This window comes from Ovis canadensis, chromosome 20 (assembly GCF_042477335.2).
Source record: "Ovis canadensis isolate MfBH-ARS-UI-01 breed Bighorn chromosome 20, ARS-UI_OviCan_v2, whole genome shotgun sequence".
In the NCBI taxonomy this organism is placed as follows: domain Eukaryota; kingdom Metazoa; phylum Chordata; class Mammalia; order Artiodactyla; family Bovidae; genus Ovis; species Ovis canadensis.
The window spans coordinates 42,000,909-42,026,465 of record NC_091264.1 but is presented as its reverse complement, the minus strand read 5'-3'; the positions used below and the strand labels follow the sequence as shown (position 1 = coordinate 42,026,465).

The window sequence follows — 25,557 nt, the reverse complement described above, 5'->3', positions numbered from 1 at the left end:
TCCAGTACTTTGGTCACTTCATGCGAAGAGTTGACTCATTGGAAAAGACTCTGATGCTGGGAGGGATTGGGGGCAGGAGAAGAAGGGGATGACAGAGGATGAGATGACTGGATGGTATCACCGACTGGATGGACATGAGTTTGAGTGAACTCTGGGAGTTGGTGATGGACAGGGAGGCCTGGCATGCTGCAATTCATGAGGTCACAAAGACAAGGCTTGGGGGCTTCTGATTAGGAAGAATATGGTGTTAGGTAAAAGATGACCAGGAGACCAAAATATTGTCTAATAGGCTTTATTTTTATGTTTTATTTTTTGTCTAACAGGCTTTAATGGGGAAGCGCTCCCGGGCGGGGTTCCCGACCCGAATGAGGCAGGTTGAGGAAGTCCACGCCCGGACTGTGCTGGGGAGTGGTTTCTATGTGTTCCTTGTGGGGGATGGTCAGGCTAGATCGCCCAAAAAACCTACGGTTAATGGACGGGGTTCAGATAGGTCGCCAGGCCGAGGCGTTGAGGGCTGACAGGTCCTTTTACGTGGTTGGGGTGGGGCGGCTTTAGCTGGCGAAGTGTGCTGTCATTGGTCCCCGGGTTCTGGGAGGCTCCTTTCGTTAGGGACCTTCCCCACCAGTGGGAGAGAGGAAGGGCGGCCCAACATGGTCCGGGGTCCGGCCTTACATTCTGACCCTTTTGATAGGATAAGGGGTGCCATTATTGCTTCTGGCTACTTCCCGCTGACCTGGGGCATCGCTGGGGCTGAGGGTCGTGGCCGGATCCCGGTGACCTTTAGGGGCCCTCAGGGTCTCTGGACGGGAGTCTGGAGTATGCAGCCACCATCAACATCTGTCCAGTAGCCGTCTGGGTCAGCTCCCTGACCCTCCGGAGCATGATCTGAAAAATACAAGGTCCTATCCACAGGATGAGGAGCAAGGCCGCTAGGGGTCCGAGAAGCAGGAGACGCCATTTTGTCCAAGACGACTTCCACCATCTCGAGAAATCGAAACCGTCTGATTCGGCCTGTCTAATTCTGATGTTCTCTCTCAGCTCTTGGGTGGTTTAATTACAGAGAAAGAATATCCCGGGTTTTCTGCATATCGGAGGGTTTGGGGATACGGGTTCTCGTCTCGAGCTGTCACAGGCCACTGTGGTTAATGAAGTGTTGTTGGCTAGAACACAAGAGGCATTGGCTGGGAGGTACAGTATCTCAGAGGTCAAGGGCCCCACTGGCAAAGTTGAGCCTCTTATCCATTTCCTGGGGATCGGTTGGGCAAGGAACGGTCGAGGTCTCAAGGGAAGACAGAGCTAACATGAGAGGTTTGGTGAGGTTTCAGTCAGGGTCTGATAGGTGTCATTGAGGCTGGTGAAAATTTGAGATGAAGAATCCAGGGGTTTGAGCGCCTGATGAACCTGGTCTAGGAGTTTTTGGGTTCATGGTGTGGACCAGAGGCTTCAGTAGCCAACTTTATGAGGTCCTGTTGGACCTCATGTTGGATTTGTTCTTGCCTCCGATCTTGGCCCCCCTTCCCGTCTGTCATTCCGTAGTGAGTTTGCATGGTAAAACAGAGATCTTTGCCTCTAGCTTTATAGCAGTTAGAGACTGAGCTTGATTTGGCAGTCCCAAGGCTCTTGGCCATCCAATACCACTTTCCCCCACGGGAGCACGGCTGGGCGGGTGAGACATAACAGGCCCAGTGGACATAAGTGTAAGTTGTGAACCCAGTTCCCCAGTGGTCTCGTTGGGTGCAGCCCCGGGGCCAGGGCGTAGGTTGTCTTGCCCATGTTATCGTGGCCAAGAGGAATAGTGGCAAGAGCATGTTTAGCTATGATATTAGAATGAGAGTGATAAAAGAGAAGAAGTCAATTTGAGATTCTGTAAAAAGGAGGAAGGTCCCCTGTAAGTGCAGATCAGAAATTGCCTGAAAGAAAGAGTCACAGTCAATAACTGGAGTAGCCAGCCAGAGGTCCTGTAATAGGGTCAGGATAAAGTCTTCGAGGCAGGCTAGGGTGAGAGACATATGGCCAGGTCAGACGGTCCCAAAGGAATAGCACCCCAGGAGTAGTGAACAGATAATAAGGTAAGCAAGGGCCAGTGAAAGTCGAAGTGTGAGCGGCCAGTCCTGGGGGGACATGACAGCCAGTCCAATTGCCAAGAGTATGGCCAGAGTTGCGATCGGCAACAGCCACAGCGGATGAGGCCAGACAAGCATTGGACGGGGCGTGTCAGTCACTGGCGGGAGGCAGGGGTGTCTTAGTAATGGTGATCTTGGTAGGTCCCAAGATTTTAGAGGTGTAAGTCTCCAGGGGTTTGGGAGAAGGCAGACCGTGTAGTGGAGCCCATTTGAGCCATGTGATGTGATACCATGGCTCTTGTCTTCACAGTTTGGCTGCTGTAGGGGTGGTGAGGACCACCGTGAAAGGCCCAATCTACCAGGGCTGAAGGGGTTGAGGCGTCAGCGTTTTTAGGAGGACCTGATCTCCTGGTGCCAAAGCGGGGGATGGGATTGCCTGGGGGTGGTCTCTGACAGGTTGAGGGAGGACATGGTCAGCGTGTTCTCTAAGTAGGGACCTCAGGAAGGTGAAATAGGGCAAGTAAGTTCCCAGAGGGGGGGGTTGGGGGATCCAGAAAGTTAGTCAGCTTATATGGCCTACCGTACAGCAGTTCAAAAGGTCTCAAATCCGTCTTGGCATGAGGAGTTGTCCGTATGTGGGTCAGGGCTGCTGGCAGGAGATCGACCCAGGAGAGACAAAGTTCTGCCGTTAACCTGGTCAGATGAGCCTTGAGGATGCCGTTAGCCCGTTTACCTTGCCTGATGATTGAGGCCGTGGAATGAGGTGTGTTAAGAGAGTGTTGGCGATGGTATCGGCTGTCTCCTGGGCAGTGGGGAGTGCTTTTACCCATCTAGAAAAAGTGTCAACACAGACCAGCATATATCAGAAGGTCTGATGTCTAGGCACATGAATAAAGTCTATCTGCCAATCCTGTCCTGGCAGGTGTCCCCTCAACTGGTGAGTTTCTTGCGGCGGCCTGAGTCTTCCTTGAGGAGAGGTCTTGGCACAGATTAGGCAGCATTGATGGACTGCCTGAATGGTAGGTCGGAGATGTAATGGAGAAAAGAGAGGGCTAAGGAAGGTCAAGAGTGCACAGGGCCCAATGTGTAAAGAGTCATGGATCTGGGTGATAATGGACATTGCCTGTTTTTTGGGTAGGACTAGTTTGTCGTGGAGCGTGATCCATCCCGAGCGGTGTTTGGAAGTGCCCTCCTGTGAGAGGAGGGCCTCTATTTTGGCCTTTGAGTAGTTAAGTGTAAGGGAGGTCCTGAGAAATAGTGTAGGCAGAGGCCCCTGTTGTAAGGCTATCTGTCTGGCCACCTGGTCAGCCTTATTGTTGCCTAGGGAAACCGTGTTGTGAGTCGTCTGATGTCCTTTGCAGTGTAGGATGGATACCTGGGTGGGCTGTGAGATGGCCTCAGGAGCTTGGCGATTAGGGGGGCATTAGAGATGGGTGGTCCCTTGGTGGTGAGGAATCCCCTCTCTCTCCAAATAGCTGAATGTGAATGTGCAATCAAAAAGGCATATTTGGAGTCAGTGTAGATGTTAACCCGTTTTCCCGTTGCCGGGTGTAAGGCTCTAGTGAGCGCTAGTAGTTCTGCCTTTTGGGAGGTGGTTCCCTCCGGTAGCAGGCGAGCCTCGAGGATGTCATTGGTGGTCACAACTGCATATGCAGCAGCCTGGTGACCGTTAGGGTCTCGTTTTGAACTGCCATTTACAAACAGCGTGAGGTCTGGGTTTTGCAGCGGAGTAGCAAAAAGGTTCGGGGGCAGTTGGGTAAGAGTGTCCAGGACTTCTATGCATGAGTGAGGTTCTGTGTCTTTGCCTGAAGGATAGGTTGGAAGCGAGGGGAGAGAAGATAGGGGGTTTAGCTGGGAACTGCGGCCCAAAGTAACCTGGGGGTTATCCAGAAAGACCAGGTGGAATTGTTGGAGCCGAGAGTCGCTAAGGCCTGACAGGAATTTGGAAGCCAGGAGGTCAGCCAGGTGGTGTGGTGAGAATATAGTTAGGGGTTGATCTAGAATTAGCTTTTTTGCATCTGCGTATAGAGAAGCTGCTGCTGCCAGGGCACATAGGCAGGGGAACCATCCCCAGGCGGTGGGGTCTAACTGTTTGGAGATGAATGTCACTGGCAGCATTTTAGGGCCCGCAGGCTGTATGAGGGCTCCAAAAGTTATGCCCCCCCTTTTTTTTATTAGTGTACAGGTGATAGGGGAGGTTGGGATTGGGCAGGAAGAGTGGGGAAGAGGACAGCAAAGCTGAGTAAAGGTTGTAGAAAGCCTCCTGGACCTCTGTTTCTGAAGAGAGCGGTCCAGTAGGAGTGTCTTTTGTGGCTGCGTAGAGGGGTTTAGCCAAGGAAGTATAGTTGGGGACCCAGTGTCGGAAGAATCTTGTTATCCCCAAAAAGGACAAGATTTGTTCTCCAGTGGAAGGGGGCAGAGGTCTCGGAGAACGCTGAGTCTGTCAGTAGTCAGAGCCTTGGTTGTCGGGGTAATCTTTAGACCTAGGTAAGTCACAGAGGTCTGGGTGAGTTGGGCCTTTTGTTGAGATGCTTGGTATCCTTTAGAGCTAAGGAAGTTAAGAAGAATAGTGGTATGTGTCTGAGAGAGAGCTTGTGAGGGGCTGCAGAGCAGAAGGTCATCCACATACTGTAAGAGGACACTAGGGGCCAGCGGGCACGCAGCCAGATCCCAGGCCAGAGCCTGGCCAAAAAATGGGGGCTGTCTCTAAACCCATGGGGGAGGACCGTCCATGTTAGCTGGGAGGACTGTCGGGTTTCTGGGTCGGTTCATGTAAAAGCAAAGAGGAATTGGCAGTCTGGGTGTAAGGGAATAGTGAAAAAAGGCATCTTTGAGGTCTATGACAGTAAAGTGAGTCGTACTGCTAGGGATGTTGGAAAGTAAGGTATAGGGATTGGGGACAATCAGATAAGCAGGGATTACGGCCTCGTTTATCAGTCAAAGGTCCTAGACCAATCGGTAGGCGCCAGAAGTTTTCCGCACCGGGAGAATGGGAGTATTGCAGGGCAAGGTCGTGGGGACTAGGAAGCCCTGGCCCAAGAGATGGTCTATGATTGGTTTAAAACCTCGTAGGTGAGTCTGAGAGATGGGGAATTGAGGGCAGCTTGGGAAGCGGGAAAGATCACGTAGTTTAAGCAGGACTGGGGTGTGATGGGTTGTTACCAGAGGGATTTCAGTGTCCCAGATGGTAGGGTCGACAACTGGAGCCTCAGGGGAGCAGAGGAGGAGTAGGGGCAAGGTGAGAGATTGGGAAAATGAGAGAGGTAGGTGAATGGCGGTCCCAAGCTTAGCTAAAATGTCCCATCCCAGCAGGGGAGTGGGGCATGAAGGGATTATCAGAAAAGTGTGTGAACAGGAAGTGATCAAGCTGACAGGGCTGTGGCCCAGTCTGCAAGGGTTGTGAAGATGTGCCATCTATAGCCACCACCAAGACCTGGGAAGGATGCAACGTGTCCCCGAAGGAGGGAAGGACCGAGTAAGTAGCCCCCCCGTATCTATCAAAAAATCGATAGACTTACCCGCCACTTGAAGCATTACCCTGGGCTCGGCTTGGGTCATGGGGGTCCCCGAGTCTGGGTGCCGTCAATCTTCATCAAAGGAGAGAAGTTCTAAGGTGGGGTGCAGCCAGGAAATGTCCTTTTGGGGGCCCAGACCTTGGCCCAGTAAGGCCAGGGCCTGAGTCGCCTGGGGACGATCACTCGCCCAATGTCCTGGTTGTTTGCATCGAGGGCACGGCTTTGTCGGGGGTCGGGGGTCTGGGCATTGGCGGGCCCAGTGGCCCTCATGACCACATTTGAAGCAGGCTCCCGGCGGTGGCCTCTGGGGACCCACCTTTTGTCCCGTGGCTGGCCGCAGGGCTGCTACCAGTGTCTGGGTGTGTCCCTCAAGGAGGTTAGTCTGGAGTTCGGCTTTTTGTTTAAGCCTTGCCTTGCTGCTGGCTTTGGTGACTTCGTCTCAGGCGTTATAAACCTTAAAGGCCATTTTTACCAGGTCTCGGAGAGGGGTCTGAGGCACATCCTCAGCCTTGGAGAGTTTTTTTTCTTTCTGATGTCTGGAGCCGATTGGGATATAAAACGGTTGGCTAGGGTGGTGATTCCCACCAGAGAGTCTGGGGCAATCTGGGGATAGGTGGTGAGAGCCTCTGTCAGCCTGTTAAGAAAGGCTGCCGGGTTTTCATCGGGGCCCTGGGTTACTTCATCTAGCTTAAGTAGGTTTACTACCTTGAGGGAGGTGGTCTCCATTCCCTCCAATAGGCATTTTACCATGTACTGAATGTAGGCTCTTCCTCTCTGCCCCTCCTGATAGTCCCAGTCTGGGTCTACGTCTGGAATAGCAGCCGTTCCAGGTGGCCGGGCAGGGTCTGCTGGGTTGGCTAGATGTCTCCGGTCTGCTACCACTCTTGTTGTGGCCCAAATGGCCTTTTTTCCTCTGGGGTAGTAGTGGACCCCATGACAAATACGTCCTGCCAGGTGAGGGCATAAGACCGAGACAGCTGGGTAAAGTTTTCGATGTAGTTGGAGGGGTTGGCCGAATAGGAGCCTAGCCGCTGTTTGATATGGGCGTGGTCTTGGAGTGAAACGGGGCACGTGGACAGGGGTGAGAACCTCCACGCAGGCCACCTGGCGGAGAGGAAGCAGGGGAGCTGGCGGCAGATTGGGAGCGGTCTGGGACCTTGTGTGTGAGCTGACTGGTGAGTCAGAAAGGGGTGGGCGTGGAGGATGGGCGGATATTGAGGCGGAGCCCAGGGAGTGGCGAGAGGCGTAGTTACAGGAGAGCTGGTCTGTGAGGACGATGGGGGAGGGGAGGATAATGGAGGAAGTTGGTGAGGGTGATAAAGGGGAAGTTGGTGTGGGGGAGGTTGGTGAGGCAGGGCACAAAGGAAGGGGTGGGTATAGAGGTGGCTTAGTCAGAGGAGGGCTGGGCTGTGAGGACGATGGGGGAGGAGTGGATAGTGGATATGGAGGAAGCTGGTGAGGGCGATAGAGGGGGAGTTGGTGTGGGGCTAGGAAGGGCCACGGTTAGGAGAATTTCAGAAGGGGAACAGTGGGTATATAGGGTGGGACCGGAGCGCAACAGCCAGAAAGCCCGGACGTAGGGTACCTCAGACCATTTTCCCGTCCTCTGGCGGTAATTATCTAAGTCACGGAGGATGTTAAAATCGAAAGTTCTGGTTGGCGGCCATTGTGAGCCATTATCTAAACAATATTGGGGCCATGCCTCAGAACAAAGGAAAGTTTAGCGTTTCGAGTGAACTCCTCCAGAGATATGCAGAGTTCTGAGGCTGGTGAGTAAACATTCTAGTGGTGCAGACCAGGATTGGTCGGCCCTGGAGGCAGATGCCCCCATGGCGACTATGAAACGAAGGTCCTGGATCAATCGTTAGTGAGGCTGGAGGTGGTCCAGTCAGGTGTCCCCGAACCGGCCGTCAACCCAGCGAGGAGAGGGCCACTCAGCCAAGACGGACGTCTCCGAGTTGACCGACGCCAAGGAATAGCAGGCCTGGCCTGCGGAGGAGGGGTCTGGACGCGGCCGCGATTTAAAGGGACTGAGACACCCTAGGAATAATAGCCATGGGAGCAAGAACCCCCAGAACCCGACCGATGGAACTTACCCCATATCCTGCCAGACGGTTGAATGGTCCCGGAAGGGTGATGGGGTGACCTAGTACGGCAGGGGTCAGACCAGAGAGGAGCCGCAAATCCCACTTGTCGCGGGATGGGCCCTCACCTTGAGCCCCATGTTGGGCGCAAAATGTTAGGTAAAAGACGACCAGGACACCAAAAGAGTGTCTAACAGGCTTTAATGGGGAAGCGCTCCGGGCGGGGTTCCCGGACCCAAACGTTGCAGAGGAAGTCCACGCCCGGACTGTGCTGGGGAGTGGTTTCTATCTTTTCGTTGTGGGGGATGGTCAGGCTAGATCGCCCAAAAAACCTACGGTTAATGGACGGGAGTTCAGATAGGTCGCCAGGCTGAGGCGTCACAGGCTGACAAGTCCTTTTACGTGGTTGGGGTGGGGCGGCTTTATTTGGCGAAGTGTGCTGTCATTGGCCCAGGATCTGGGAGGCTCCTTTTGTTAGGAACTTCCGGCTCCGGCCTGGCCGGCGGGAGAGAGGAGAGGAAGCCCATCATGGCCCCGGGTCCGGCCTTACACGTGGCACCGTCTGCTTCAAGGGCGCCATGACTGTTGGGGTGAGTGTCCTGAACTGAGAGGGTAAAGGAGCCCAGAACGTGGAGGCATCAGTCAAGCAGCAGCATCTCCCTCCATCAGCTCAGATTGATTTCCACAGGGCAGACTGGAGGTGAGACTTCTCCATCGGACCCGCAGTCCTTCCTGACTTCTGGTCTGGGGGCACACAGGTGAGCGGTGCTCTCCTTGGTCAGGACAACCTTAGCCCCACCCAGGTAAAGCATCTGTGGCACGCGTGTTCTGAGGGGCACCTCCCACAGACCCGAGACAGGGCACAGGAGCACTTTCTGCAGCAGGACCTGACTGGAAGCAAGAGGCTGGCGAAGGGTTCTCCCTAGGCAGGGCCTGTTCCCTCCCTGCCAGGTGCACACAATACACACTAAGGTAATGGGAATAGAGAACTCATTCCATATCTGTTTATCTGAATGGGATGATATATTCTTTCATGGTTTTATTCAAGGTTAACCTCATTCATGCAGTTTGCATGCATGTTTCGAGTATTCTTGCATTTTAGTAAACTCTCAGGTGTCATTGATTGCAGTCAGCTCTCATTAAGCATAAACTTTCATCCTCAATCATTTTCTTGTGTGATAATTTAATCAAAGGCACAATTGTCTATAAATTAAGAAGTCAAATATCTGTGCTTGATTTCTCATGATACAGACTCTTATAATCCTGATTCTTCTCAATTTCTGCTTTCCCGTTGGAGACCACTTTGAATGATTTTTAGCTGATTCTTTGGGCTTTTATTTCCAATTCTCTAAACCTGGTGCCTTGTTGGAACTGCTGCTTGATTTTTCTGTCACAGCCACTGTCTGTCGCATCACACGGTGGCTGATGCAATAGTTCATGGTCACGGCTTTCTCTCACTCTTCCCATCCCTTCAGTTTCCCACTTCATTTATATATGGATCATACTTAGTTCATTCAGCTTTTTCTTTTCCCTGACTACTACACTTGTCAACTAAAAAGATGCTCAACTTAAGACTTGTGAGTTAAGTTTTATTTGGGGCAAAATGAGGACTGCAGCCTGGGAGACAGCACCTCAGATAGCCCAGAGAAACAGCTCCAAAGAGGTAGGGAGGGAAGGTCAGTGTATATGATTTTGGTGAAGGGGGGAGTTCAGTGCAATCAAGTTTATCTTCCAAAGGTTTCTGCTAGTCACAAGGAGCTGATCTCACCATGAAAGGATTTAATGTTTTTCTACATATGAGGAAGTGAAGCGAACCAAAGGACTGGAAAAGGTCAGTTTTCATTCCGATCCCTAGGAAGGGCAATGCCAAAGAATGTTTAAACTACCGTACAATTGTACTCACTTCACATGCTGGCAACATTTCTCCAAGCTAGGCGTCAGCAGTATGTGAACTGAGAACTTCCAGATGTACAAGCTGGGTTTACAAAAGGCAGAGGAACCAGAGATCAAATTGCCAGCATTTGTTGGATCACAGAGAAAGCAAGGGAATCTAGAAAAACACCCACTTCTGCTTCATTGACTATGCTAAAGTCTTTGAAAGAGATGGGAATACCAGACCACCTTACTTGTCTCCTGAAAACCTGTATGCAGGTCAAGAAGCAACAGATAGAACCAGACACAGAACTACGGACTGGTTTAAAATTAGGAAGGAGTATAATAAGGCTGTACATTGTCACCCTACTTATTAATTTATATGCAAGATACATTAACCAAAACGCCAGGCTAGATGAATCACAAGTTAGATTCAAGATTGCCAGGGGAAATATCAACAACCTCAGATAAGGAGATGATACCACTTTAATGGAAAAAAGTGAAGAAGAACTAAAGAGCCTCTTGATGAAAGCGGAAAGTGAAAGAGCTGGCTTAAAACTCAATATTTAAAAAGCCAAGATCATGGCATCCAGTCCCATCACTTCAAGGCAAATAGAAAGGGAAAAAGTGGAAGCAGTGACAGATTTTATTTTCTTGAGTTCCCAAATCACTGCAGACAGACTGCAGTCATGAAATTAAAAGACACTTGCTCCTTGGAAGGGAAACTATGACCAACTTTGACAGTGTATTAAAAAGCAGAGATATTACTTTGCCAACAAAGATCCATATTGTCATAGCTACAGTTTTTCCAGTTAGTCGTGTACAAATGTGAGAGCTGGATCACTAAGAAACCTGAGGGCCAAAGAACTGATGCTTTCAAATTGTGGTTCTGGATAAGACTCTTGAGAGTCCCTTGGACAGCAAGGAGATCAAACCAGTCAATCCTAAAGGAAATCAACCCTGAATACTCATGGGAAGGACTGATGCTAAAGGTGAACTCCGATATGTTGGCCACCTGAAAAGAAGAGCCGACTCACTGGAAAAGACCCTGATGCTGGGAAAGCTAGAACGCAAAAGGAGAAGGTGGGGACAGAAGATGAGATGATTAGGTAGCATCACCAAGCCAATCAACATGACCTTGAGCAAACTCCAGGAAATAGCGTAGGACAGCGAAGCCTGGCATGACATGGGGTCACAAAGAGTCAGACACGACTTAGCGACTGAACAACAGGAACAGATATGAGATGCGAGAACTGAGATCACAAAATCAGTTCTTGAAAATAATCTCTCTAAAGACCCATTCCACTAGCTTCCCTGGAGCACAAAGGGCCTCATTCTGCACTTCCTCAGGGTGTGTTGAAGGTCAACAGCTGTAGCAGCCCAGGATTCAATCTCTGGAGAGGCAGAGGACAGATGCCCTCAGCAAGTGCCAATTTTAGCGGACATACTCATGTGTAAACTCTATTACCTCTCACTTTATGCACAACCTCTTGTTCTCCCTGAGTTAAAAATCGCCTTTGTGTTTGCTGATTATGTTCTAAGAAGCTCTCATGAATTCAGCTCTAATGATTCCCCTGTTTGCATGACTCTTTAAGTAGTGGGGATACTTTAGATATTCCATCAGTTTTTCCTTCTTTGGAAATGTCATCCTGGACCCTGCTGACGTGCTCCCACCTGGTCTGGATTCTTCTGCATCTGCAGCAGAGCCATCCTCCTAGGATCTCCCTCCACCACCATCTGGGCAGCACTTTACAGTGCTGCGGGTACTGCATAGCATAGGGAACTCTACCCAGCACTCTCTAATGGCATGTATGGGGAAAGAATCTAAAAAAGACTGAATATATTTAGAGCTGACTCACTGTATTGTACAGCAGAAAGTGACACAGCATTGTAAATCAATTACACGCTAATGAAAACAAAACAAAACAAACAAGTAAGCAAGCAGATGTCTACCCTGCTGCTGCTGAGTCACTTCAGTCGTGTGCGGCTCTGTGTGACCCCATAGACGGCAGCCCACCAGGCTTCTCTGTCCACAGGATTCTCCAGGCAAGAACACTGGAGTGTGTTGCCATTTCCTTCTCAAGATCTCTACCCTGGATGGCATTTATTAGTCACTTGTTCTTTCAGCCAAACCCGAGTGCCTGCATTGTACCAGGTCAAGTTCCACTTCCAGTTCCAGATCTTTGCTCTAACAATTGAAATTTGATGTTCTTGTCCATCCCTCTCTCCTCCTCACATGATAAGGAGCATTTCCAGACTAGGAGCATTCCACACTGAAAGAGTCTTGGTAGGAGGCAGAGATCACCTTCCTCCATTAAAGAAAACCCACTTTCCCAGATATTCTTGCCAGAGTGCACAGCCTGATGCTGAGGTCCCACCACTCAGGTGACCACATGCCAGACTCTACTCAGGACATTGTGACACAGAGAAGCTGGAACTATGCAGGATGCACCCGACAAGGGTGTCGAGAGCGGCAGTCACACCACCTCCAGTTGTCAGGAGCCTCCTCAGCGCAGGGTCCACGCCCAGCACGAGGAGCTCACTGTGTGAGCAGGGACACTGTGCCCCAGCAGGGGTGAAACTTCCTTTGTGCGATCTGGCCTGGAGTGGACACTGTGGATCCTGTTCCCGGGGAGCCATATATATATAGTACTGTATGTCTAACTTAATTTGGATCCCACTGTTAGCTCCAAGAATGAGTGAGGAGAACTCAACCTGGAGAACAGTTTCAGAGAGCAAGTATTTCATTACGCTGCGCTGTGAACCACTGCCTAAGTCTTCAGGTGGAATAAGAACTGCATTATTTCTCAACATCACACCTCATAATTTACAATATAGGTATTCCCTTTTCTTTCTGAAGGAAAAAAAAAAAAGCTTTTAAATGTGGATTTAAGACCCCTCTCTGGCCACTTGATCTCATATACCTCAGGGCTTCCTAAATTGTCTGATCAGAATTGCTTGTGGGACTTCTTACAAAATGCTCAGCCTCTCCCCAGAACCACCTTCTCAGAGTATTAAGACAAGACCAAGGGACTGCTTATTTAACAACCTCTGTGTGTGAGGCTGATACACACCATGTGGGAATCCTGGTCTATGTTTGTTCTTGCTACTAAAAGTGTGATCTGAAGACCAGCAGCATCAGCCCCAACCTTGTTACAAATGCAGATTCTCAGGCTCTACTCCCGACTGTCTAGATCTAATGAGGGTCCAGGGGAGCACCAGCATCCCCACCCTGGACACTGCACTGATCCTACAGGCTCCTCCACTGCATCGCTCACCCTTCACCTCCTGATTCTGCTCAGCAGTTAGACTGACGCTTCTAGCGAGCAGTCACACCAGGTCACCTTCTATTCAAACCATCTTATGAGTCCACATCTTTCACAGACATCAGACACCTTCTAATATCCTGGAGCCCCACATGATCTGGCCAGACACTGGATCTCATCTCAGTTCCTCACTCCTCCAGCCACACCTGCCTCCTGGCTCTTCCTTGAACACACACACTCTCCTGCCCTCCTGCATTTGCACTGGAGGCTCCTCTGCCTGGAGAGCACTCCCCCCAGACATGCTTGTGGACATTCTTTCATGTCCTTCACATCTTTACTCAAATATCATCTCCTCCACGAGGCCTTCACTGACCATTCTAGTAAAACAGCCACATTCCCTGGACCCACATGCTTATACTCTGGGTCACCTTCCTCAGAGCCCTTGCCAATCTCTAGGCAGACACTTCCCTCCCTTATTAGGCCCACTCTGACCCCTCACCAGAACACAGTGCACGAGGCCAAGAAGGGTATCTGTTGTTAGTTCACTGAGGTTTCACAGATGTAAAAATAGAGCATCATCTATGAGGCACACAACAAATATGAGATGAAGGAAGGATCAGTGTGGACGCCTCTGTACTCCATCTTCATTAATGTGGACTCAGGCCACTTGACTCTCGTGGCAGCTACAGCACATCATCCCCTCACACTGACATCAGTGCTGCCTGTGCTTCCCCACCAGAGCGGCTCACCCTCCCTCCCACACCAACCGGTCTGTACTCTACACATAACGCTATTTTCTCTTCAGAAAGATGATCCCAGGCGACAAGTCCCACATTCCAACCTGCTGTGACTATTAGGCACTGCTTTATAAATTCAGGAGTTTGGGTTGGAAGAGGTGACAGGCTTCAGAGAAGATAGAAATCCAGCAAGAATGAAGACTGGAAACTATTGGGTCCCTCCTCTATGATAACCCCAGAATCTGGTACCTTAAACAAAGATGCAGAAAGGATGCCAAGAAGAATCCAGGAAACAGCCTGAGAAGGCTGGCAAGAGCTGAGTGAGACGAGAGTTTCCCTCTTGGCAGCACTGAGGATCCTCTACGCAGGACTTTAGGGACAATGACTCCTGTCCCTGTCAGATGGGGGAAACACATAGCAGAATAACAGAGCTCTAAACATGAGCAAAAAGCAACCATTATTCAGAAAAAGCCTAAATAAGCAAAATATAAACCCATATATACAAAAAAGCCCTGGGGGCAGGACCTAGGCTGAGCCCAGGCTATGTGGTGATGGAAGTCCTCAATGCCCACCATCCTAGAGACAGGACAAGGCCCAGGTGACTTCTGAGTCCCTGTGAACACAGGTCTTGGTGGGACAAGGATGGACTGAAGGGATAAGGACAAAGGGGCTGAGAATATGACCCAGCCCAGGAGTGACCACACCAAAGCCCACGATGCACGAAGCACTGAGTGGACACAGGCTCCGCGGACCTGCCCAGCTCCTCCTGTCCCTCCTGCAACAGATTGAGCACAGTAATCAAAACCATTCTGGAAGGTTCCAGGTGCTTCTGTTCATTTTCTCTCTTAAACTGAAGGAATCTTCTATTTTACTTTCCCAGTAAACTCTCTTGGCAGGTATTAGAAAACAGTAATTCAATATAGATTTTATTTCCAATAGGAAAATAAGACATCTTTACTCAGCACATGTGAAGCAAAGACAGCGATGGAGGACGTTCAGCTCTGTCTCTGCTGGAACAGGAATGTGCATGATGGAAGAGAACACAGGTCAGGTAAACCATCCCTGGGGGCTTCCCCGGCAGCTCAGAGGGTAAAGTGCCTGCATGCAATGAGGGAAACCTGGGTTTGACCCTTGGGTCGGGAAGTTCCCTGGAGAAGGAAATGGCAACCCACTCCAGTATCCTTGCCTAGAAAATCCCATGGATGGAAGAGCCTGGTGGGCTACAGTCCATGGGGTCACAAAGAGTTGGACACGACTGAGTGAGCTCACTTCACTTTACGTTACGCTAATAGGAGCACAGGCACATTCAGATGCAGCTGCAGAAAGAGAGGTCCCGGGATCTGACGTCACAAAGTGGGACGAAGCATCACTCAGTCCCCACAAGGCAGCTGTCTCACATTATGAGAGAAAAGAATCAGGAACCAGTTCAGGTTGGTCATGTAAGGGCTGACATTCTCCACAGACCCCCACACGCTCACATGTCCCACTCAGAGACCCCCGCCACCCAGTGTGTCCCCTCTGCCCCAACTCCTCTCCCAATCTAGACGCCCCAGGGTCTCACCTTTAGGAACCGTGAGAGGCACATCAGGGCCCTGGGCACTGTCTGCCGGGGGAGAACAAGACCAGGACATGGTCAGAACCCCCAGAAGAGAAACTAGAGAAGGCACTTTGAGGAGGGTGAGCCCCCCATGGCCTCCTGTCTGCACCCTCACAAGGGTCTCAGGAATCACCGCCTCTGTACTTACTTGCAGCCTGGGTGTAGGTCAGTCCTTTTTCACCTGTGAGAAGAAAGTATTACGTGGGGACCAGGGAGAAGACAGTCATGAGACCCTAGAGGAACTCCCTAGTCCTGGATGACAAAGAACCTTTCAGAACTATGACCAAAAATCCAGGACAGGCTCGGGAACATGAAGGAAGGAGACGTGGCGGGACTGGACCAGCTGCCCTCCAGGAGGTCTGTCCTCAGCAGGGACATTTCCTCCTGACCTTCAAATGCTGAGAAACAGGCCCCCAGCTGGAATTATGAAGATGAAAAATCTGTCTTTCATTTTCACATGTACTTTACAAAAGGGTCAGTCTTAGCATCAGCTCAGATTCCACATGTGTGTGGAGGGTACTTTCCAGTAATGAGGCAGGCAAACTTCCACCTGGGCCAGAAACCTGCCCAGTGAGACAAGAAAACTCAGATCCCTCCCTCCTTTCCTTACTTGAGCGCTTCTTCCTCCAGATCACAGCTCCAGCCACCACAGCCACCAGGAGGAGAACCAGGCCAACAGTGATGCCCATGATGAGGAAGGAGGTCTGAGGAGGTTCTGTGGAAGAAAGGGAAGGGGCCCAGACTTCAGGCCTCAGTCCTGACGTTGCTGAACGTATCCAGAAGGGCTCCTGCTTTATCTGAGAGGAAGCTCCATTCTGATCCCCTCCTTACCCCATCTCAGGGTGAGGGGCTCCTGAAGCCCCTCGTGCTGCACACGGCACGTGTATCTTTGCTCCTCTCCAGAAGGCACCACCAGGGCCGCCCACTTCTGGAAGGTTCCATCCCCTGAAGGCCTGGTCTCCACAACCTCCATGTCCTGAGTCTGGTCCTCCCCGTCACGCTGCCAGGTCAGTGAGATCTCCTCAGGGTAGAAGCCCAGGGCCCAGCACCTCAGGGTGACCTCATGCTCTGAGATGGGGTGATGGGCCACATGTGTCTCTGGAGGGTCTGAGGAAGAAGAATCAGAAAACTACTCACATTTTGCATTACCTCCGTGGGCCACTGGAAGCAGTATCAGGTGACCATCCTGAGAATAAGCAGGAGAGTGGGTTTGAAAAGAAGCAGCACAAACACCAGACATCTGCCTGGACCCCAGGGTCTGGGAACAGCTCCTAGTCCTTGGAAAGTTCTGCAGTCAGGGTGACAGCTAAGGGAGGAGGCTCCGTGTAAGAGGCAGAATACAGAGTAATGGTCCTGACGTGGGAGGAGGCCGAATGACTTAGAAAAGCTGGAGTCAGGGCTCCTAAGATGTTCTCAGGGTGAGTACAAGCCTTGAGAGACAAAGTCACGGTTCACAAGATAGTGGCCAGGGTCAAAGGGCAGCACTGACCACCTTTTTCAGGGATGGTTTAGTGTTTCTTAGTCAAAGACACTGGATTCCTTAATTGTCCTTCAGAGAACTAAGATCATGGCATCCAGCCCCATCACTTCACAGCAAACAGACGGGGACACAATGGAAACAGTGACAGACTTTATTTTCTTGGATTCCAAAATCAATGTGGACAGTGACTGCAGCCAGAAAATTAAAAGCCATTTGCTCCTTGGAAGAAAAGTTATGACAAATCTAGACGGCATATCAAAAAGCAGAGACATCACTTTGGCAACAAAGGTTCATATTGTCAAAGCTGTGTTTTTTCTAGCAGACATGTATGGATGTGAGAGTTGTACCATAAAGAAGGCTGAGTGCTGAAGAATTGATGCTTTTGATCTGTGGTGTTGGAAAATACTCTTGAGAGTCCCTTGGACAGCAAGGAGTTCAAACTAGTCAATTCTAAAGGAAATCAACCCTGAATATTCATTAGAAAGACTGATACTGAAGCTGAAACTCCAATACTTTGGCCACCTGATGTGAAGAGCTGACTTTTTGGAAAAGACCCTGAGGCTGGGAAAGATTGAAGGTAGGAGGAAAAGGGAATGACAGAGGATGAAACTGTTGGGTGGCATCACCAGACACAGTGGACATGAGTTTGAGCTTAGCTCCCGGAGTTGGTGATAGACAGGAAAGCCTGGCGCGCTGCAGTCTATGGGGTCGCGAAGAGTCGGACACGACTGAGCGACTAAATAACAAGTGGGGCCACTGGCGAGCCACGTCTTGTACAGAATATGAAAACCTGGGCGCATTCCTCCCTCTGCTGAGAGGAAGTTACGGCGCTGTTCCCGCAGGGACCCCATTTTCCTCTTTTCATGGGAACCAGCTCCAGCCCGAGTGGAGATCAGGGCGGCCCCGCGCCCCTCGTACCTGCGCGCAGCAGCGTGTCCTTCCCGGTCTCCAGGTATCTGCGGAGCCACTCCACGCACTTGCCCTCCAGGTAGATCTTCACACGCGCCGCCTCACCTGCCGCCTCAGCATTGCGCTGGGTGACCTGAGCCGCCGTGTCCGCCGCGGTCCAGGAGCGCAGGTCCTGGTTCAGGGCGATGTAATCTCTGCCGTCGTAGGCGAACTGCTCATACCCGCTCAGGAGTCTCCCGTCAGGTCCCACTTCGCAGCCGTACATCTCCTGGAGGGTGTGAGACCCTGACCACCCCGACCACACTGGGTGATTAAACCCAAACTGAAAATGAAACCGCGTCAAGTACCCGCGAGCTCCTCCCGGGTCGGGGATCGGGCGGGTCCGCAGTGTTGGGGTGACCCTCGGACCCGCACACTCGGGCGACCCCGCCGGTCCCTGGGGATGGGGGCGAGACCCGGCCCCGGGCCCGCGTCGCTCACCGGCCTCGCTCTGGTTGTAGTAGCCGAGTGCGGTGTTCAGGTTCGCTCAGAAACTCTGTGCGTGGCCCTTGGCTGATCGCGTCTCCTGATCCCAATACTCCGGCCCCTCCTGCTCCGCCCACCGCGCCCGCGGCTCCATCCTCGGATTCCGGGCGTCGCTGTCGAACCGCACGAACTGCGTGTCGTCCACGTAGCCGACGGCGATGAAGCGGGGCTCCCCGAGGCCGGGCCGGGACACGGCGGTGAGGAAATACCTCAGGGAGTGGGAGCCTGGGGGCGGAGAGGGGTGAGACCCGGGTAGAGGTGACCGGGCAGGGAGCGGGTGACGGGGAGAGGAGCTCGCGAGACGGAAACGGTCGGAGAAGGACCAGGCCTTGGGGGTCGGGAAGCAAGGGAGGGACAGGACGGGACCTGGCGGAGGGGGCGGGTCTGGTCGGGGAGGGCGGGGTCCTTCCCTGGGGGTCCTGCCCCTGCGACCCTCGGGCGGTCCCCTCGCCCCTCCCCGCAGAGGCCGTTCCCTCCCGACCCCGCACTCACCCGCCCGGGTCTCAGTGAGGAGCAGCGCAATCAGGAACAGCAGGAAGAGAGCTCTGGGTCCCACGCCCCGCATCCCGGGGGTCTGGGAAGAAGAGAGTCCGGCGGGTGCTCAGAGACTTTGTAACCGGAAACTTCGGGGACTACTATATGCAAATAGGGCTCGACACAGCTTGTGAGAGAGAAAGTGAAAGAAAGGCAAGACTGAAATCCCCAAGATGGAGCGTCCCCGTCCCAGACGCCGCCCTTGACCCTGAGACCCTGAGACCCTCGCCCTCCGGGAGAACTGGGACTTTGCCCTGATCCCTCCCCTCCTATACGGAGAGCTCCTTGTCACACTGTCTGCCTGAGTCCAATCGACATTTTTCATGGTAGAAATAATAAAGTTTGAATTGTTTAATTAACTTGTTTAGAATAATATTAATAATCCATGCATTTAATATGAAAAAAAAGTTATTTCCCAAAACAAACATAGTAGTGAGAACAGTGAATTTTTTTTTTTAAACAAATGCTTCATTTTATTTCATGGTGGACAGATGCCTGTATAGGCTGCAGGAAAAAGGGGTGACTGCCTAGGGCTGTGGGCAGGGACTAGTGGCCTCCGTAGTTCTGTATGAGCTCCAAAACTGCTTGAACAATCATCAGGGAGCCTGTGGACACAATGATGATGAGGACGGTAACCAGAAGGACCCCAGGACCAGGGCACAGATGGAGGCGTAGCTCTGGGCCCTGATATGTCTCCAACCATCTTCCGGTCCCTAGACTCCACAGAGTAGGCGAATGCCACGAAGCCCGGGCAGCACCAGTGCATGAAGATGGTTTTGAACAGGGACCAGACGATGTGGTCGGGCACAGAGGTCTGGCTGTGGATGTTGATCACCGTGGTCGTCACGGGGGCCTGGCTCTGGGGACCCCCCAGCACGGCCACCTCATGCTCCTCCTTGAGCATCTCATAGGCTGGGGGCACCGCACCGTGTGCCCCAGTGAATAAGGGCTGGGTTGTGCGGTTCATGGTGGGGACAGAGCAACTGCGGTCCAGATGCCAGCACACACTCAGGGGGCTCTTTCTTTACTCAGGAGTTTCAATTTCTCTGAATTTCCGTTTCCTGGCTTTTGGGAAACAAGGAAGCTTCTTCAGTTCAGTTCAGTTCAGTTGCTCAGTAGTGTCCGACTCTTTGCGACCCCGTGGACTGCAGCGCTCCAGGCTTCCCTGTCCATTACCAACTCCTGGACTTTGCTCAAACTCATGTCCATCCAGTCAGTGATGCCCTCCAACCATCTCATCCTGTGTCGTCCCCTTCTCCTTCTGCCTTCAATCTTTCCCAGCATCAGGGTCTTTCCCAAAGAGTCAGTTCTTCTCATCAGGTGGCCAAAGTATAAGAGTTTCAGTTTCAGCAACAGTCCTTCCAATGAATATTAAGGGCTGATTTATTTTAGGATTGACTGGTTTTATCTCCTTGCTGTCAAAGGGGCTCTCAAGAGTCTTCTCCAATACCACAGTTCAAAAGCATCAATTCTTCGGCTTGCTTTTTTAATAGTCCAGCTCTCACATCCATACATGACTACTGGAAAAACCATAGCTTTGACTATATGTACCTTTACCGACAAAGTAATGTCTCTGCTTTTTAATATGCTGTCTACATTTTTTACATTTTTGCAATTCCCTTTCTTGCCATCTCATTAGAAGATCACGGGATTTTCATGTTTGCTTCTACATTGAATCGGTTATTTTGATTGAAATCTATGAAAGTAAAAAGGCCCACACATATGTTGGAGAAAGAAATGGCAATGCACTTCAGTATCCTTGCCTGGAGAATCCCATGGTCAGAGAAGCCTAGCAGGTTACAGTCCATGAGGTCACAAGAGTCGGACATGACCTAGCAACTACACCACCACCACCACACATATGTAGGAGTAGTATTTTTAATAACCTTTTCAGGTAATTATGTAAGTTCATCTTTGACACAAGTCTAAAACTACAGAATTGGTAGGTTCTTAAAGGTTATTTTCAAAGTGGACCTGAAATTCTATCACTGACTGTTTACTGCTCTGTTACATCAAAATCCCTAAGGCTTTTTTCCGTATTGAACCTCTTATACTAATATAAGATTTTTTGTAAGTAAGACATTGTTTTGCTAAGTTACATAAATCTTCCAGTGTCGTTCACTATTTCAAGTGAAGACTGTATTCCACACAAGAGAGGGTAGTTCAGCTCATACAGATTATTTTCCTTGAGACACAGTACCTTGGAATGTAGCAGAAGCTCTTAATGTATACTTCCCATGTCATCATAGAAGATACTTTGGTTTTTTGAGAAAAAGAACTATATTAGCATTTTGAGATGTGACCATAAAGTTGATTTTCCTTAGGGAAACAGCTCGTTTTTGCAATAAGAAATGCAACATAACAATATCTGTGCAAGATGCATGTTAAGATTAGAACACCATCTTCTGAATTTCATCTAAGCATGAGAAGTTTGACAGACCACTATTCACTCTTTTTCAAAATTACTCTAGCACAAGTGAATAATAGCAGATTTTAGAATTATCATAGCATTCTATATCGCATTATAACATGACATGCTTTACTTCAGTTCTCTTGCAATGTGTCAGGTCTTTTAGAGCATCATCAGAGAAAGTACGACATTCACCAAACATGCTTACTTCAAAGGAAGCACATACCTATTTTATGCATTAGGTTTACCATTCATTGTTCAAGAAGGTTCAGTTCAGTTCAGTTCAGTCGCTCAGTCGTGTCCGACTCTTTGCGACCCCATGAATCGCAGCACTCCAGGCCTCCCTGTCCATCACCATCTCCCGGAGTTCACTCAGACTCACGTTCATTGAGTCAATGATGCCATCCAGCCATCTCATCCTCCGTCATCCCCCTCTCCTCCTGCCCCCAATCCTTCCCAGCATCAGAGTCTTTTCCAATGAGTCAACTCTTCAGATGAGGTGGCCAAAGTACTGGAGCTTCAGCTACAGCATCATTCCTTCGTCAATTAAAGCCCATATTTAAGCTTTAGCTCCATAGGAATACAGTGTATGCTGTTGTTGGCAGAGAACAAACCAGGTAACTCAAATCATCACCTCATCTCTCTCTCACAATTATTACAATCATTGCTCATTATTCTCACTCTGATGTTTCTTAGAATATAGAGGATTTTAGCAAAGTTCCCCCAGGAAGGCAGACTTTGTGCTCTGGGGACAGGAGACAGTATGGACCTTGGCTCTGCTCAGCAGATCTCCCCCTTTGCCTGACTCCACTTTGATCTACTGCCCACCTTCACGTGGTCTCCTAGGGTGTCAGGGACATTCCCATTGTCTTCTGAGCAGACCACTTGGTACCCAAAGATTCATATCACAAAGCAGGGGCAACATGATTGAAAAACATCTCTAGTACATTACATAGACTGTCAAAAGCTGTTTTACACAAATAGCTGTTTATAGATGGCTAGAGAGACAGGACGGAGGTGGACACGATGAGGGACTGGACACATAATTTTACATGTCTGTGTGTCACAGAGACAACTTATGTCAGGGGCACACCTTGTATTTGTTACCTGTAGTGGACTTTCAATAGCTTCCAAGAGAGATTAAAGAAGAAAAGCAAATCAATGTACCTTAAAGAAATCCTCTACGTTTATAAAACTCTTATAAGGCTAATTTGGAGAGGACAGCTAGCGAATGGGTCAGTGTGTTTGTCATAAGCAGCAATACACTGCCCTCTAGGGGCAATGTGAGGAATGGTAGACTGCTGCAGGGCTCCTTGACAAATCAGCAAAAGAAGCCCATTTTCCAACTTGCCACCATCACGGTCCTGCTGTTAGAGCAGTCCCGTCCAACAGAACATTCTGTAACGAAGGAATCATTCTATATCTGTTCTGTCCAGTCAGGGAGCCACTAGCTTCGTGTGGCTACTTAGCACCTCTAAAGTGGCTATTGTGCTGAGCACTTTAATTTTATTTACTGAGTGAACTTTTAAAATATTTTTATTTGTTTTATCGAGGTATAAAATACAGTGTTGTGTTAATTTCTGCTGTACAGCAAAGCGACTCAGTTATACACATATATATTTTCTTTTTATATTCTTTTCCACTATGATTTATCCCAGGATACTAAATACAGTTCCCTGTGCTATACAGTAGGATCTTGTTATTATCCATTCTATTTTTTTTAATATTTGTTTTCTATTTACTTGGCTCTGTCTGGTCTTAGTTGCAGCATGAATGATCTTTGTTGTGTCGTGAGAGATCACTTCATTGTGGGGCACTTGCTCAGTTGCTCCACAGCATGTGGGATCTCAGTTCCCTGACCAGGGATGGAACTCTCACCACCTGCCTTGCAAAGTGGATTCTTAACCTCTGGACCAACACAGAAGTTCCCTGTTTATCCATTCTATACATAATAGCTTGTATCTAGTAACTCCAAACCCCCAGGCCATTCTTTCCCCAACTCCCCTCCGTCTTGGCAACTACAAGTCTGTTCTCTATATCTGTGAGTCTGTTTCTGTTTTATTTAATTTCAATAGCCATGTATAACTTGTAGCTAGCATATTGGCCAGTGCATATCTCAGTTCAGTTCAGTCACTCAGGCGTGTCCGACTCTTTGCAACCCTATGAACCGCAGCACGCCAGGCCTCCCTGTCCATCACCAACTCCCAGAGCTCACCCAAACCCATATCCATTGAGTCGGTGATGCCATCCAGCCATCTCATCCTCTGTCGTCCCCTTCTTCTCCTGCCCCCAATCCCTCCCAGCATCAGAGTCTTTTCCAATGAGTCAACTCTTCGCATGAGGTGGCCAAAGTACTGGAGTTTCAGCTTTAGCATCATTCCTTCCAAAGAACCCCCAGGACTGATCTCCTTTAGGATGGACTGGTTGGATCTCCTTGCAGTCCAAGGGACTCTCAAGAGTCTTCTCCAATACCACAGTTCAAAAGCATAAATTCTTTGGCACTCAGCTTTCTTCACAGTCCAACTCTCACATCCATACATGACCACTGGAAAAACCATAGCCTTGACTAGATGGACCTTTGTTGGCAAAGTAATGTCTCTGCTTTTGAATATGCTATCTAGGTTGGTCATAACTTTCCTTCCAAGGAGTAAGCATCTTTTAATTTCATGGCTGCAATCACCATCTGCTGTGATTTTGGAGCCCCAAAAAATTACGTCTAACACTGTTTCCCCATCTATTTCCCATGAAGCGATGGGACCAGATGCCATGATCTTCGTTTTCTGAATGTTGAGCTTTAAGCCAACTTTTTCACTCTCCTCTTTAACTTTCATCAAGAGGCTTTTTAGTTCCTCTTCACTTTCTGCCATAGTGCATATCTAGAGTATTCTTAATTTTCAGTCTCTTCCTCCCAAAAGATACTGTGACTCACAGGTTGATGTATATTAAAATATAATCTTCAAATCATGGATTTGTCTATGCGGGTCTTGTGTGTTTTAACGAGAATGTTCAGACATTAAGCAAACCCTGGTTTATCACCTTAAGGTCATAAGAGTTCAAAACTGCCCATCACTGGAGATAATCTTTGTCCTTATTACACTGAGCACTTGTTGCTTTCCTTAACCTACTTAAACATAAGTAGACACAGAAGTCTTCATTTAACCCAAGAGGAAGTATTTATTGAACACAACAGATATCGAATATCTTGTAGGCTCTGTACATACTTATAAAATTAAAGCAGAAGAGGTAATCTTAGAATCCACCACCTTTAAATAATTTTTAATAATTTTATTTATGTGTTTATTTTTGGCTGTGCTGTGTCTTCATGCTGCACGGGCTTTCCCCTAGTTGCTGGCAATGGGGGCTACACTCTAGTTGCAGTGTATAGTTTTCTCATTGTGGTGGCTTCTCTTGTTGCAAAGCACAGGGCCGAGGACATGCGAGCTTAAACGGTTACAGCTTGTGGGCTCAGAAGTTACAGCATGCAGGCTTTAGAGTACAGACTCAGTGGCTGTGGCATCCAGGCTTAGTTTCTCCACAGCATGTGGAGTCTTCCTCGGCTGGGGATCGAACCTGTCTCCTGCACTGGTAGGTGGAATATTTACCACTGAGCCACCAGGAAAGCTCCACCTTAAAATTCTTAACTTCTTCTATACTTTCCCTTCAAATTCAATCAATTCTTTTTCCCTTCACCCTTGGACCCCTCTCTTGTAGACAAAAATATACATGAATTTTTTACACTTGGGGAATACAGAGTTGTATGACCCAAAGATGAAAAATCATAGAAAACCATAAATTGTCTCTGTGTCAACCAGACACTCACAAAGATACTAATATGAGCACATGCTCCTATTCAAACTCAAAGACAGGACTTTGAGCTTGACAGGACTTCCTGGACAGTCCAGTGGTTAAGAATCCACCTGCTAATGTAAGATATGCTGGTTTGATCCCTAGTCATGGAACTAAGATCCCACCTGCCATGGAGCAATGAAGCCCATGTGCCACCACTAAGTGAAACCATGTTCCCTGCAGCCCGTGCACCACAGTCTGTGTGCTGCAAGGGAGGCCCTACACAATGCAAGGAAGACTGCCCACGCTGCAAATAAGAACCAACACAGCCAAAGAAATAAATTCTATTTTAGAAAAAAATAAGGAGAAAAAAATTATTAATTTTTTTGGAAAAATTTAAAAAGGAGTGGAGGGAGGTGGAACTGAAAATCCCCTCTTACTCAGGAGAGTGGGCTGACTTGGGAAATGGCATTTGGAGAGTGCAGGGTGGGGGCCACTGAGGTCTGTGCTCATCAACTTAGAGAGAAAAACTTCCAGTACTTCCAACAGCAGGAGGATGCATAAGAAACAAAAAAGAGGTCTGTGCTCATCAACTTAGAGAGAAAAACTTCCAGTACTTCCAACAGCAGGAGGATGCATAAGAAACAAAAAAACAAGCACAATGGAACAAAATATTTCCAGCAGGAGGATTACAGTTCTTTTTACTTTGTCATTTATCACTTTCAACACTTTATTACTTGTTTTACTGTTAATATACATTAAATCATATATCATACATT

General features: G+C 49.3%; 2 long non-coding RNA genes and 2 pseudogenes across 12 annotated transcripts; 1 reads left to right on the top strand and 3 right to left on the bottom strand.

Annotated features, from left to right (window-relative positions):
* Window positions 1–276: 276 nt before the first annotated feature.
* LOC138425533 (uncharacterized) lies at window positions 277–7,921 on the bottom strand. Of its 7 annotated transcripts, none has more exons than XR_011251254.1 (5): window positions 7,675–7,921; window positions 6,326–6,525; window positions 5,582–5,650; window positions 2,644–2,893; window positions 277–1,160 (listed from the first exon to the last, which is right to left on the bottom strand). It is a non-coding gene; the product is annotated as an uncharacterized lncRNA (long non-coding RNA). The 7 variants fall into 7 exon arrangements; XR_011251253.1 differs by having other exon boundaries at window positions 6,326–6,682; window positions 7,675–7,880; XR_011251255.1 differs by lacking the exon at window positions 6,326–6,525 and having other exon boundaries at window positions 7,675–7,871.
* Window positions 7,922–7,973: 52 nt separating this feature from the next.
* On the top strand, window positions 7,974–18,941 carry LOC138425532 (uncharacterized). Of its 5 annotated transcripts, XR_011251249.1 has the most exons (8): window positions 7,974–8,252; window positions 8,351–8,420; window positions 14,477–14,588; window positions 15,765–16,141; window positions 16,937–17,191; window positions 17,457–17,602; window positions 17,730–18,245; window positions 18,512–18,941. It is a non-coding gene; the product is annotated as an uncharacterized lncRNA (long non-coding RNA). The 5 variants fall into 5 exon arrangements; XR_011251248.1 differs by lacking the exon at window positions 8,351–8,420 and having other exon boundaries at window positions 8,091–8,252; window positions 14,477–14,583; window positions 16,690–17,191; XR_011251246.1 differs by lacking the exon at window positions 8,351–8,420 and having other exon boundaries at window positions 8,091–8,252; window positions 15,765–15,906; window positions 16,690–17,191.
* On the bottom strand, window positions 14,451–18,935 carry LOC138425528 (BOLA class I histocompatibility antigen, alpha chain BL3-7-like; annotated as a pseudogene).
* A 115-nt stretch (window positions 18,942–19,056) lies between the features above and the next one.
* LOC138425530 (interferon-induced transmembrane protein 3 pseudogene) lies at window positions 19,057–19,549 on the bottom strand (annotated as a pseudogene).
* Window positions 19,550–25,557: the final 6,008 nt, after the last annotated feature.